The 15,348-nt window shown below is 39.4% G+C and overlaps 1 protein-coding gene across 3 annotated transcripts in view; it reads left to right on the top strand.

Moving 5' to 3' along the window:
• ADCY5 (adenylate cyclase 5) overlaps positions 1-15,348 on the top strand; it is an 836,213-nt gene that overhangs the window by 605,793 nt on the left and 215,072 nt on the right. The window lies entirely within an intron of this gene.

Here is a 15,348-nt window from a genome sequence, read left to right as displayed (position 1 = left end):
TGAAAAGGTCTTAGGGCCGCCTCTCTCAGCCAATGAACACTCAGCAAAAGCATTTATATAGGAAATGCAGTGGCTGAACCCCTCAATAGCGAGGTACAGTTCTTAGAGGATGGTACCTGTCCATGGGCTTGGGTAAGTGAGTTTTTGTTTTGCCAAAGACCTGGATAAGTACAGGGACAGAAGAGGACCGGAACAAGGATTAGGTGAGAATGTTTTTTTATTAATTGTTACGTGGATGCTACAGGACAAGCGGGATTATAGGTGACTATGGGCCATATTCAATTTGCCGTCATCGGAGGTTTTCAGGTTGAAAAGTTATCGCGCTCATACCCGCATATCCCCGTATTCAATTCCAAATCGGCGATAACGTGACCCAGCGGAAACAAAATAGTCGAAAAGTCCTGTCATTTTTGGGGAAATCAGCCTGACACCTCCCAAAAGATGCTCTGACATTGAATAGCCCTGCTATAGGTATGTGGGGTCTTTAAACGGTCTCAATAGCTGTTGTTTACCGACTTTTAAAAAGTGATGAAGAATAGCATTTAGCAAGTTTTTTTTAAAAAAAATGAGTAGTCCCACCAAATTTGGGGTACTTGAAAATGGGTGCAAGCAAATTTTAAAGTGGCTAATGTGATTTTTTTTAAAACGTGAAAAATCCACCTGCCGCAACCACCTGCAATTAAAAAAAACACCTGGAGCATACTTGAGGACCCTCCCCCCCTGAGTATTTCGCCATTTAGAAGTTTCTCCCCCAACTTTGGTATTTTTAGCCCCCAACACAAAAGTACTTTTTTGGGGTGTCCTAAGGTACTTTTTAAAATTTTTTTGATACAGAATACCTTTGGGGGCCTGTCCAAGGAGTGCAGGGTGGTTTTTGGAAGTCTGCACCCCATAACCCCAATTATGCATTTTTTTACACCACCTATTCATAGGTGATACTTTATCGCATTTACTTTTCGCACCCGGCGAAAAGTCCGACAAATTGAATACGGGGATAACTCAAAGCAGCGAAAACAACGTAATCAGCGAAACAGTTTAGCCGAGAACGGCTTTTCGCTCCAAATTGAATATGGCCATGTGTGTGAATGTGAATATGAGTGTGCAGATCTGTTTAATTGAAATTTTACTGTCATGGTATGTGTGAGACTTGTGGTTATTTTAATATTTAATTTGATGATGAACTAGAGATACCAGCAGGCCCTTAATGCCCTGCATGCTGGTACTTGTGGTTCTCCAAGTACCAAAATACAGGAGAGGATTGCTGGGACCTCTAATTCTCCAGCAAAAGACAATATTAAAAAAAACTATTTTTTACACATACACTTTAACACAATCAACCCCACATCCACCGGCCAGGGGTGCAGGGTATAGCCCTGGGCTACCAGCCCTGGCCTTGGGTGCTGTGGAGAGGGGAGAGGGGGACCTAGCCTGAGTTGACTAGTGCTCGTGTATATTGCTTTGGCCGGGGGACCATGTGCAGTACGCACCATCGACAAATCTGCGTACACAGTTGCAATTGCAATCCCTAATGCGGGAGTGCAGTAGCCAAAATCTCAATCATCTCACGGAGATTTCCTGGCCTCAGCGACCGAGCAGCGGCAGCCAATCCACGTTCTCCAATCTCATGCATTACTGCCGATGGTGTTGCAGGTAAGCCAATGCAGCTTCCTACATATACGAACCGTCTATTTCTACCAGACGCCTCCTGCTGCATTACCATATGCTAGCATCGCCACTGCGTCCAAAGAATCAGCAGCTATGCTAAATCTGTTCACTTTCTGAATCACCCAAAAATGTGCTTAGGACCAGTACCTGCTGGTATACTTTGCATACAACTACAATGGTGGGTGGACTGCGCAAGCATATTATCTGTTCTTTGCTCCCTAAGCTGCAGTTTGATTGACAGGCTGCGGCCATTTGGAGGTGGGGAGACTGTGATGCTGGGCTGTATTCCCAAAAAATGAGGCATGTTGTCCCTGTTTTTTGAGAATACTGAGGCCAGGATCTGTGTCTTTCAATGCAGATTTACTGGCCCTCGAACCTGAGGAACCTCAGGGTTACTCAGATGACCAATGTTCACACAAGTGATCCGATGCTACGTCTTTGCACGAAGCAGAGGATCACACAGACATGTAGGATGCGTCTATTTACACAAGACGTCTCCTGCATCATTAGCATATTCTAGCACAGTAGTTCCGTCTTTAGACACAGCTACTATGCTATTGCGTCCACCTCTGAATCAGGCCTTATTTATGTGAATGGTTAACAAAGGCCTATTTAATATATTTACGGCCTATTCCCTGAAATGTAACAGTTTTCTATGGATATCTGCAAATGCTAATTATAAACCAAATTTACGAAGAAGGCTCTGTAGCAGATATCTCCTACGGACCCTCCATTTATGTCAGCAGCTGGAGCCTCCATAGGTTTCTATGGGAGCTGCAAATGCAGTCAGCTTTTCCAAGTGTTTGGCCACCCACAGCTTACGCCATCTGAAGATCGAGTTGTGCTGCTGTAGACTGTGGGCTACACTTTACAGATATCACCAGAAGAGGGTTCCACCGGAGCCCTACCCACCATAGGTCATTCGCAAATGTGTAGTCAGCCGACCGCGCATGCGCAGGTGTCACTCCAAGCTTATCACTGGGACAGGCTCTTTTCTGAGCCCCTGTCCCTGCGGGTGCTATTTGATACATTTGGGTGATATTCTCACATATAGCAATGCGATTTTTGGTGCACATATTGCACATACTACATCCAGATTGCATTATGATTATTGTTAAGTGGGCCCTTAACCACTTGCCTGGCATGGACGTAATTTTCTGTCCACGCCAGGCAGTTCTTTATCTGTACTGGACTTAAAATTTTGTCAAGACAGATAAACATGAGGGCGGCTTCAGGGTACTGCCCTCAGAGGGACCCTTGAGCAGCCGCTAGGGAAAAGTAAGTTTAACCTCCCCCTACCGTCCCTGACATACCTGGTTCCTGTATCCAGTCTCTAATTGAACGTCACAATGTTTCCGATGTTCCGATGGTGGTTCCGATGTTCAGTTATTTGAAAAAAGCAATATATTTTTTTTACAAATCTTAAAAACATGGATGCTCCTCACCTGATTCACTAAGAAAAAAAACAACAACAATTTTGGAGCGGTTTTTGGAAAAAAAAAATTGTCAGTTAAGTGGTTAAAGGACTAATTTATGCACAATAGGGAATTATTCAGAAGTGAACCTATGTACACTGCTGAACGCAAATTCCTGATGGACAGGAATCTGCGCAGGTGACGGACACGTGCAGTACATGTCCGGCACCTGCGCAGATTCCTGTCATGTGCAGTACGTTCCTGTGTGTTCACACATTTCCCATTTATCAAAACGGAGAGGGAGTGAGGCAAGAGGCCAGGATGTCCGTCGGTTGAGGGAAACTTCGTGGTCTCTTTGTTGCATCTGTGGCGGGCGGTTTGCGTGACCCTATGGGTCACTCAGCAGGCTGATGGGATCGCAGATAAACTGATGCTGTGTCCTTGGACGCAGCTCGGATAAGTAATGCAAGCAGAAGGCATGATGCCTCCTGCTGCATTACCATAATTGCAAAGACAGAATTGCAAAGCTGCCTGCAATCAGGCCCAATATTAGTTAAAAAAATAAGATAATGAAGCATTTTATTTGTAAAAGCACTACATTTTGCACATTTTTACTTAATGCTGCGTACACACTGGCAAATATATTAGCCGATCAGTGGAGCGGAGGCTGCGGCCAGATGATGGTTGTTCAGTGTGTATAAACAACCATCACTTGATCTGCAGATATATCTGTAATGCCGGGTGCACACTAGATGATATGTCAACCGATCCGACCGGATCAGTCGACATATCAGGCACATCGTCTAGTGTGTACCTTCTCTGTCACTGATAATGCTCCCGAATGCAGTATGGCCCCCGCTGCCGCGCCGTCACTCCCGACATCGGTAAGTGTGTATGCACTTGTTGATGCCGAAACCCCCGCCAGGTCTCATCACACGATAGGTCGGCTTGTACACATCATTAATTGTGTACCCAGCTTAAGGTGTGTACCCAGCTTTTGAAATAAGGTATTATTGCACATTATTTGTTACAGCACTAATTTTTGCACAATATCAATTAAGAAATAAGGTAATAAATCACATTATTTGTTACAGCACTAAATTATGCACATTAATACTTAAAAATCTGTTAATAAAGCACATTATTTGTTAACAAATAATGTGCTATATTACTTTATTTCTTAAGTGATAATGTGCAAACTTTAGTGCTGTACAAAATAAAGGATGTAGTCATGTGACCGACGGTCGCAAGGCCACCGGTCACGATCCCGACACCAGAATGCTGGCTAGGGAGTTATGATAGGCATCGAAATTCCAAGGGAGGGTTAAGTTTAGGGAGCGTAGGGTTTGGGGGGGAGGTTAGCGTTAGGAACCCCTGGGGGGTAGGTTAGGGTTAGGCATCCCCCAGGGAGGGTTAGGTTTAGGGAGCAGTAAGGGGGGGTTAGGGTTAGGCACCCCCAGGGGTAGGTTAGGATTAGGCACCACTAGGGGAGGGTGAGGTGGGGGGGTTGGGGTACTTACCTGTCTCTGTCAGGATCTTGATCCTGTTGGGCAGGCGCTTTCGGGATTTGTACCTCCAGCATTTCAATCTTATTCCCAAAATAATGTTATAAGGTGTTATTAGGTGTTTTGTTAAATTATAAACCAAAACAAATTGTGTCTGCTCAAAATGTTCAAAAAATATTTGACAGCCACAAGTCCTACTCTTTTCTATTACTAGCGCTGCTTTTATGTACAGAACAGCGCTGTAGAAAAACAAGTTTCCCTGCCTAGACTGCAGCTTACCTACCACGCAAGTGGAGCCGCTGTACAGGAAGTCAGCGGCTCACACCGGCTCACCAGAAGTTCGTCGGCTTGGCGTACGGCTCGGAACAGAAAGTTAAGTGTAGTGGGCACACCCACAAAACGGGGAAATGTTGGTCGCTCGGCCAGTGTCAGCATACACTGCCTGATGTGGCCGACTTTTAAATACGCAATATTGCATCGGCCGGACATACTGGACGATCCAGCATGACCGACCAATCGATATTTAACCCTCGGTCGCCCGCACACCCACTACAATTATCGGGGCAGATCGCCCGGATAATTGTATAATGTATGCCCAGCATTAGTGACAGGATTTTAAACGGCAATAATATTAAATACAAAACACTCCTGGTTTTGCATTTAATATTATTGCCCTTTTAAATCATGCAGCCAAAACAGCCACTTAGTTAAAATACTCTATAAGGTTCTAATGCTGAGCAGATGTGGGCAGACAGCTCCATGTTTTGCAACCCACAGCAACCAACGTTTTGCTTTTATAATCCAAAGTGATCAAAACAATCTGATTGGCTGCTGTAGACTCTAACTTGTAGAGATGATTTTCATGCTGATCCTCCAAAGGGGGTTGTACTAAACGGATGATCACAAAAAGGGATGATCAGGATGATTGCATGCAGTTCACCTCCAAGACACTACGTGGCAGGTTTTTTTACCTTAATTTCAAATGTTACAACCTACAAAACACATATTATATCAAATTATATATTAGTCAGACCCCCTAAGTAATTTATAATATCCTTAATATTTCAGTAAAAAGTACATTATCCATAATGTATTATATATTATAATATATGTACATATAAAATTGAATAGTGTGATATAGTACAATTTACTAATATATTCTGTTCTGTAAAGAGTATAAAAATATATTTAAATTTAGGTGGGATGATCACTTTTTAGCGCAAATAATTATACCTGGGACTGTTTTCTATATGTTTAAAGTAGGAAGATGCCTATATCTTTTTTATTTAGGTGGGATGATCAAGTTTTTAGCGCATATAACTATACCTGGGAGTGTTTTCTATATGTCTCCAGTAGGAAGATGGCTATATCTTTTTTTATTTAGGTGGTATGATCACGTTTTTAGTGCATATAACTATACCTGGGACTGTGTTCTATATGTTTAAAGTAGGAAGATGCCTATATCTTTTTTATTTAGGTGGGATGATCAAGTTTTTAGCGCATATAACTATACCTGGGAGTGTTTTCTATATGTCTCCAGTAGGAAGATGGCTATATCTTTTTTATTTAGGTGGGATGATCACGTTTTTAGTGCATATAACTATACCTGGGACTGTTTTCTATATGTTACCAGTAGGTAGATGGCTATATCTTTTTTTATTTACGTTAGATGGTTACGTTTTTATCGCATATAACTATACCTGGGACTGTTTTCTATATGTTACCAGTAGGTAGATCGCTATATCTTTTTTAATTAGGTGGGATGATCACGTTTTTAGCGCATATAACTATACCTGGGAATGTTTTCTATATGTTTCCAGTAGGAAGATGGCTATATATTTTTTATTTAGGTGGGATGATCATGTTTTTAACGCATATTACTATATGATCACGTTTTTAGAGCATATAACTATACCTGGGACTGTTTTCTATATGTTTCCAGTAGGTAGATGGCTATATCTTTTTTTATTTACGTTAGATGGTTACGTTTTTATCGCATATAACTATACCTGGGAATGTTTTCTATATGTTACCAGTAGGTAGATGGCTATATCTTGTTTATTTACGTGGGATGATTAAGTTTTTATCGCATATAACTATACCTGGGAATGTTTTCTATATGTTTCCAGTAGGAAGATGGCTATATATTTTTTATTTAGGTGGGATGATCATGTTTTTAACGCATATTACTATACCTGGGAATGTTTTCTATATGTTTCCAGTAGAAAGATGCCTATATCTTTTTTATTTAGGTGGGATGATCACGTTTTTAGCTCATATTACTATACCTGGGAATGTTTTCTATATGTTTCCAGTAGAAAGATACTCACGTTTTTAGAGCATATAACTATACCTGGGAATGTTTTCTACATGTTACCAGTAGGAAGATCGCTATATCTTTTTTATTTAGGTGGGATGATCACGTTTTTAGCGCATATAACTATACCTGGAACTGTTTTCTATATGTTCCAGTGGGTGGATGGCTATATCTTTTTTATTTAGGTGGGATGATCTCGTTTTTAGCCAATATAACTATACCTGGGAATGTTTTCTATATGTTACCAGTAGGTAGATGGCTATATCTTTTTTATTTAGGTGGGATGATCACGTTTTTAGCGCATATAACTATACCTGGGAATGTTTTCTATATGTTTCCAGCAGGAAGATGCCTATATCTTTTTTAATTAGGTGGGATGATCACGTTTTTAGCGCATATAACTATACCTGGGACTGTTTTCTATATGTTTCCAGTAGGTAGATGGCTATATCTTTTTTATTTAGGTGGGATGATCACGTTTTTAGCGCATATAACTATACCTGGGACTGTTTTATATATGTTTCCAGTAGGTAGATGGCTATATCTTTTTTTATTTACGTCGGATGATCACATTTTTAGCGCATATAACTATACCTGGGTATTTGTTCTATATGTTTCCAGTAAGAAGATGGCTATTATCTTTTTTATTTACATGGGATGATTAAATTTTTAGCGCATATAACTTTACCTGGGTGTGTGTTCTATATGTTACCAGTAGGTAGATGGCTATATCTTTTTTATTTATGTGGGATGATCACATTTTTAGCGCATATTACTATACCTGGGAATGTTTTCTATATGTTTCCAGTAGAAAGATGCCTATATCTTTTTTATTTAGGTGGGATGATCACGTTTTTAGCTCACATTACTATACCTGGGAATGTTTTCTATATGTTACCAGTAGGAAGATCGCTATATCTTTTTTATTTAGGTGGGATGATCACGTTTTTAGCGCATATAACTATACCTGGAACTATTTTTTATATGTTCCAGTGGGTGGATGGCTATATCTTTTTTATTTAGGTGGGATGATCACGTTTTTAGCGCATATAACTATACCTGGGACTGTTTTCTATATGTTACCAGTAGGTAGATGGCTATATCTTGTTTATTTACGTGGGATGATTAAGTTTTTATCGCATATAACTATACCTGGGAATGTTTTCTATATGTTTCCAGTAGGAAGATGGCTATATATTTTTTATTTAGGTGGGATGATCATGTTTTTAACGCATATTACTATACCTGGAAATGTTTTCTATATGTTTCCAGTAGAAAGATGCCTATATCTTTTTTATTTAGGTGGGATGATCACGTTTTTAGCTCATATTACTATACCTGGGAATGTTTTCTATATGTTTCCAGAAGAAAGATACTCACGTTTTTAGAGCATATAACTATACCTGGGAATGTTTTCTACATGTTACCAGTAGGAAGATCGCTATATCTTTTTTATTTAGGTGGGATGGTTACGTTTTTATCGCATATAATTATTCCTGGGACTGTTTTCTATATGTTTCCAGTAGGAAGATGGCTATATCTTTTTTATTTAGGTGGGATGATCACGTTTTTAGCGCATATTACTATACCTGGGAATGTTTTCTATATGTTTCCAGTAGGTAGATCGCTATATCTTTTTTATTTAGGTGGGATGATCACGTTTTTAGCGCATATAACTATACCTGGGAATGTTTTCTATATGTTTCCAGTAGGAAGATGGCTATATCTTTTTTATTTAGGTGGGATGATCACGTTTTTAGCGCATATAACTATACCTGGGAATGTTTTCTATATGTTTCCAGTAGAAAGATGGCTATATCTTTTTTATTTACGTGGGATGATCACATTTTTAGCGCATATAACTATACCTGGGACTGTTTTCTATATGTTTCCAGTAGGTAGATGGCTATATCTTTTTTATTTATGTGGGATGATCACATTTTTAGCGCATATAACTATACCTGGGTATTTGTTCTATATGTTTCCAGTAAGAAGATGGCTATTATCTTTTTTATTTACATGGGATGATTAAATTTTTAGCGCATATAACTTTACCTGGGTGTGTGTTCTATATGTTACCAGTAGGAACATGCCTATATCTTTTTTATTTAGGTGGAATGATCACATTTTTAGCGCATATTACTATACCTGGGAATGTTTTCTATATGTTTCCAGTAGAAAGATGCCTATATCTTTTTTATTTAGGTGGGATGATCACGTTTTTAGCTCACATTACTATACCTGGGAATGTTTTCTATATGTTACCAGTAGGAAGATCGCTATATCTTTTTTATTTAGGTGGGATGATCACGTTTTTAGCGCATATAACTATACCTGGAACTATTTTTTATATGTTCCAGTGGGTGGATGGCTATATCTTTTTTATTTAGGTGGGATGATCACGTTTTTAGCGCATATAACTATACCTGGGAATGTTTTCTATATGTTACCAGTAGGTAGATGGCTATATCTTTTTTATTTAGGTGGGATGATCACGTTTCTAGCGCATATAACTATACCTGGGACTGTTTTATATATGTTTCCAGTAGGTAGATGGCTATATCTTTTTTTATTTACGTTAGATGGTTACGTTTTTATCGCATACAATTATTCCTGGGACTGTTTTCTATATGTTTCCAGTAGGAAGATGGCTATATCTTTTTTATTTAGGTGGGATGATCACGTTTTTAGCGCATATTACTATACCTGTGAATCTTTTCTATATGTTTCCAGTAGAAAGATGCCTATATCTTTTTTATTTATGTGGGATGATCACGTTTTTAGAGCATATAACTATACTTGGGAATGTTTTCTATATGTTTCCAGTAGGAAGATGGCTATATCTTTTTTATTTAGGTGGAATGATCACGTTTTTAGCGCATATAACTATACCTGGAACTGTTTTTTATATGTTTTCAGTAGGTAGATGGCTATATCTTTTTTATTTAGGTGGAATGATCACGTTTTTAGCGCATATAACTATACCTGGGAATGTTTTCTATATGTTTCCAGTAGAAAGATGGCTATATCTTTTTTATTTAGGTGGGATGATCACATTTTTAGCACATATAACTATACCTGGGACTGTTTTCTATATGTTTTCAGTAGGTAGATGGCTATATCTTTTTTATTTACGTGGGATGATCACGTTTTTAGCGCATATAACTATACCTGGGTATGTGTTCTATATGTTACCAGTAGGAAGATGCCCATATCTTTTTTATTTATGTGGGATGATCACATTTTTAGCGCATATAACTATACCTGGGTATTTGTTCTATATGTTTCCAGTAAGAAGATGGCTATATCTTTTTTATTTACATGGGATGATTAAATTTTTAGCGCATATAACTTTACCTGGGTGTGTGTTCTATATGTTACCAGTAGGAACATGCCTATATCTTTTTTATTTAGGTGGAATGATCACATTTTTAGCGCAAATTACTATACCTGGGAATGTTTTCTATATGTTTCCAGTAGAAAGATGCCTATATCTTTTTTATTTAGGTGGGATGATCACGTTTTTAGCTCACATTACTATACCTGGGAATGTTTTCTATATGTTACCAGTAGGAAGATCGCTATATCTTTTTTATTTACGTGGGATGATCACGTTTTTAGCGCATATAACTATACCTGGGTATGTGTTCTATATGTTACCAGTAGAAAGATGGCCATTTCTTTTTTATTTAGGTGGGATGATCACATTTTTAGCGCATATAACTATACCTGGAACTGTTTTTTATATGTTCCAGTGGGTGGATGGCTATATCTTTTTTATTTAGGTGGGATGATCACGTTTTTAGCGCATATAACTATACCTGGGAATGTTTTCTATATGTTTCCAGTAGAAAGATGCCTATATCTTTTTTATTTATGTGGGATGATCACGTTTTTAGAGCATATAACTATACTTGGGAATGTTTTCTATATGTTTCCAGTAGGAAGATGGCTATATCTTTTTTATTTAGGTGGAATGATCACGTTTTTAGCGCATATAACTATACCTGGGACTGTTTTTTATATGTTACCAGTAGGTAGATCGCTATATCTTTTTTATTTAGGTGGGATGATCACGTTTTTAGCGCATATAACTATACCTTGGAATGTTTTCTATATGTTTCCAGTAGGAAGATGGCTATATCTTTTTTATTTAGGTGGGATGATCACGTTTTTAGCGCATATAACTATACCTGGGAATGTTTTCTATATGTTTCCAGTAGAAAGATGGCTATATCTTTTTTATTTAGGTGGGATGATCACATTTTTAGCGCATATAACTATACCTGGGAATGTTTTCTATATGTTTCCAGTAGAAAGATGGCTATATCTTTTTTATTTAGGTGGGATGATCACATTTTTAGCGCATATAACTATACCTGGGACTGTTTTCTATATGTTTCCAGTAGGTAGATGGCTATATCTTTTTTATTTACGTGGGATGATCACGTTTTTAGCGCATATAACTATACCTGGGTATGTGTTCTATATGTTACCAGTAGGAAGATGCCCATATCTTTTTTATTTATGTGGGATGATCACATTTTTAGCGCTTATAACTATACCTGGGTATTTGTTCTATATGTTTCCAGTAAGAAGATGGCTATATCTTTTTTATTTACATGGGATGATTAATTTTTAGCGCATATAACTTTACCTGGGTGTGTGTTCTATATGTTACCAGTAGGAACATGCCTATATCTTTTTTATTTAGGTGGAATGATCACATTTTTAGCACATATTACTATACCTGGGAATGTTTTCTATATGTTTCCAGTAGAAAGATGCCTATATCTTTTTTATTTAGGTGGGATGATCACGTTTTTAGCTCACATTACTATACCTGGGAATGTTTTCTATATGTTACCAGTAGGAAGATCGCTATATCTTTTTTATTTACGTGGGATGATCACGTTTTTAGCGCATATAACTATACCTGGGTATGTGTTCTATATGTTACCAGTAGAAAGATGGCCATTTCTTTTTTATTTAGGTGGGATGATCACGTTTTTAGCGCATATAACTATACCTGGAACTGTTTTTTATATGTTCCAGTGGGTGGATGGCTATATCTTTTTTATTTAGGTGGGATGATCACGTTTTTAGCGCATATAACTATACCTGGGAATGTTTTCTATATGTTTCCAGTAGGTAGATGGCTATATCTTTTTTATTTAGGTGGGATGATCACGTTTTTAGCGCATATAACTATACCTGGGAATGTTTTCTATATGTTTCCAGTAGGAAGATGCCTATATCTTTTTTAATTAGGTGAGATGATCATGTTTTTAGCACATATAACTATGCCTGGGACTGTTTTCTATATGTTTCCAGTAGATAGATGGCTATATCTTTTTTATTTAGGTGGGATGATCACGTTTTTAGCGCATATAACTATACCTGGTTATGTGTTCTATATGTTACCAGTAGGAAGATGCTGATATCTTTTTTATTTACGTGGGATGATGGCGTTATAAGCGTAGATATGTAAATTTGGGACTTTTTTCTATGTTTTTCCATGAGTATTGGCTTTTTCTCTTTTATTTACAAAGGATGAGAGCATTTTAAGTGCAGTTATTCACAATACAATCACACGTTTGTATAAAATATACAATAACGCAGACCTCCAGTGTTAAATAATCGATATCCAAGGCATACTTCATCTCTTTCTAATTTATGCTATAAATCTACAATGCTACCCTCTCCCTTTTTGATCACTTATTTCAAGAACCTCAACTCCACCTTTATTCTTTTAGCCACTTTCAAATCCCTTTTTGCACCCTCCTCACTCTCTGCCCTTGACTTTGCCATACACTTTACATCTAAAATTGACTTCATGGGGTTAATTTATTTTGGCGTGAGGTTTAGAGATGTAAAAAATTTAATGTACCTTATGCATAATTTTGGATTACTGCATTTATGTATACTCCAGATATCATACCTCACAACTTTTAAAGAAAGTGAACAGGAATATTATAGGGGCTGGCCTATCAATAAGGGGTGTGGCCTCACGGGAAAATCTACGCTCCTGTTTTCTTCATGATGGGTTTATGAATACCCTTAAATTGCTAGATAGAAATAATCGCTGTCCAGACAATAATTGTGTTTCCAATGCACAAAAGTTGTTATTGTAATAAAAGAAAGTTACATGCTTTCATCTAGCACAATTAGCGCAAAGACAATTAAATACAGAATATACGATACAGCCCAATACATACGCGTGCGCACTGATCCCAGCATACAGTCATCAGTCCAGAAGCCTGTGGTCATCCAAGAAAGAATGGCTGTATGCTATAACCAGTATGCAAGCTATATACCCTCCCAGAACAAAGAAACTAGATAACTTATTTCCATTGGGTCTGGCTCCTGGACATTCTGGTACGATGCAGGTCATTGGACAGTTCATATAGCATCACTAGGGGTATGTCCCAGTTCCTCAGATGTTGCTTTGTGTGGTTTATACTAGTAAAAAACACTTCATACATTTTCACATTCTAACCACTAATTTCACATAGTTTATATCTTGCGAACGCATGATGCGATTTCCTTGCGGGTCGAACCGGAAATCTGCAAACAAACAGTGCTTTAGAATGATACCAAACATGATATGTCTACTAGCTTATGTACCTGAAATATCGTATACATTACATTTCACAACATAAATAACCTCTAATATTAAGCTTTTAATGTGGAGGAACCTTTTTATAAGTTATTGTATGTGTAAGTGTGAGAATATTGCGTATAGTCGCTAATATGCGTGGTGCATTTTATGTGTAGAGTGCTTTGATAAACAGCGCAACTGTGCGCTGTGCGTCTTGTTTATTATATGTATGATTTAATGTGCGTATGGGGTATGGTAGGACTTTTAACAATATGCGGTAGGAATGCAGTCGCACGACGCTAATAATAGCATATTAGCATCGCACACAATGGTTTCATGCGGACGGCGCAAGATGGCGTCAGGGGCAACATAAGATGGCGTCACCCGATATTAACTTAAGATCTGGTCTCAGCCAATCATCCGGCTTCGACAGGTTCTTGCCCTGCACTCCTGGAGATGCTGGACCTGTTCCCCAGCCTCATCCAGACTCGGCATCTTATAGCTGGATGACGCTCACATGCTGTCAATGGTGAGAACCGCACAGGTAACTAGGTTATTTTCGCGGTTCTCACCATTGAAGTCAATGGTGGGAACTGTTCATTGGCTGAGATTGAGCTCCAGCCTTCGGCTGCCGCATTGGGGAGGGAGCCTGGTGCCCGCTGATAACAAAATCTCAGTGGGCACCTGGCAAATAGAGCCTCCCTGCGGTGCCGGGGCTAGGGGGGCCGGAGAAGTCGGAACTGATTCCGTCTCCCGGACCGACCCACTTTAATCCCGGTGGGTGTGGGGGCCCTTAATGTGTGGGGGCCATGGGACAAACGCCCCTGTTGCCCCGCCCCTGTTCATTCGGTTCTGCATCCGTAGAGGACAGTGCTATTGTCCAGTGACTCGCAAACTTCATTTTTGATTTTTGCCCATGTCCATGGATTGCCTATATGGAACGGGATACAGTCAGGAAGCCGACTGTCGAAATGCCACCCGCCGGTTTTCCGACTGTGCAATCCCGACAGGGGACTAATAATAGTCGTCGAAGTCCCGACGCCTATCATTATCCCTACACCGGGAGCCCAACGCTCGGCATACCGAACAAAGGCAAGCTGAGCGGCAGGCGCGGAAAACCGCGGGGGTGAGGGTTAGGTTACGGGCTCCCGGGGGGGGATTTAGGATTAGGCACCCCCTGGGAGGGTTAGGCTAGAGGAAGGGGAGGTTAGAGTTATGCACCACCCCCCATGGGAGGGTTAGGTTTTAGGTTTAGGCTGCGGGGAAGGTGGGATTAGGTTTAGGCACTTACGGGGGTTAGGGTTAGGCACTAGAGGGGGAGGTTATCGTTAGGCATCCCTAAAGGTGGGTTAGGGGGGGGAAGGTTAGGGATAGTTACTCACTTACCTTGTTGGGATCTTCACTGCTGCCGGTCTTCCAGCATTGGGATTTGAAAATCATACCGATCCCCATGGAACAAAGAGGTCCCGAACTTAGTATAAGAGATGGTTAGTGTGGTATTTTTTTTTTTTTACAGGTACCCTATGGATTCTTCTTGGAGAAGAGGACCAATGGGCTACAGGGATACATAGGTGAGTATGTGAGATAGTGTGAGTGCGTGTATGTTTAATAAACTTTTACTTTGTACGGTGTGTGTGTCCTGTGTTTATTTTAATATTACTTTTGCTGTTGAACTACAGGTACCAGCGAGCCTGTAATGCCCCACATGCTGGTAATTGTGGTTCTCCAAGTACATAACATGTGGGGAAGGCTTGCTGGGACCTGTAGTTCCCCAGCAAAATAAAATATTTTTTTCAGGTCCCATAGGGTCCACAGGGATACCATGGGGTGTATGGGGTTGGAGTG

This window comes from Taudactylus pleione, unplaced genomic scaffold, assembly GCF_031769625.1.
Source record: "Taudactylus pleione unplaced genomic scaffold, aTauple2 ptg000977l, whole genome shotgun sequence".
In the NCBI taxonomy this organism is placed as follows: Eukaryota; Metazoa; Chordata; class Amphibia; order Anura; family Myobatrachidae; genus Taudactylus; species Taudactylus pleione.
This window is presented reverse-complemented; position numbering and strand designations above follow the sequence as displayed.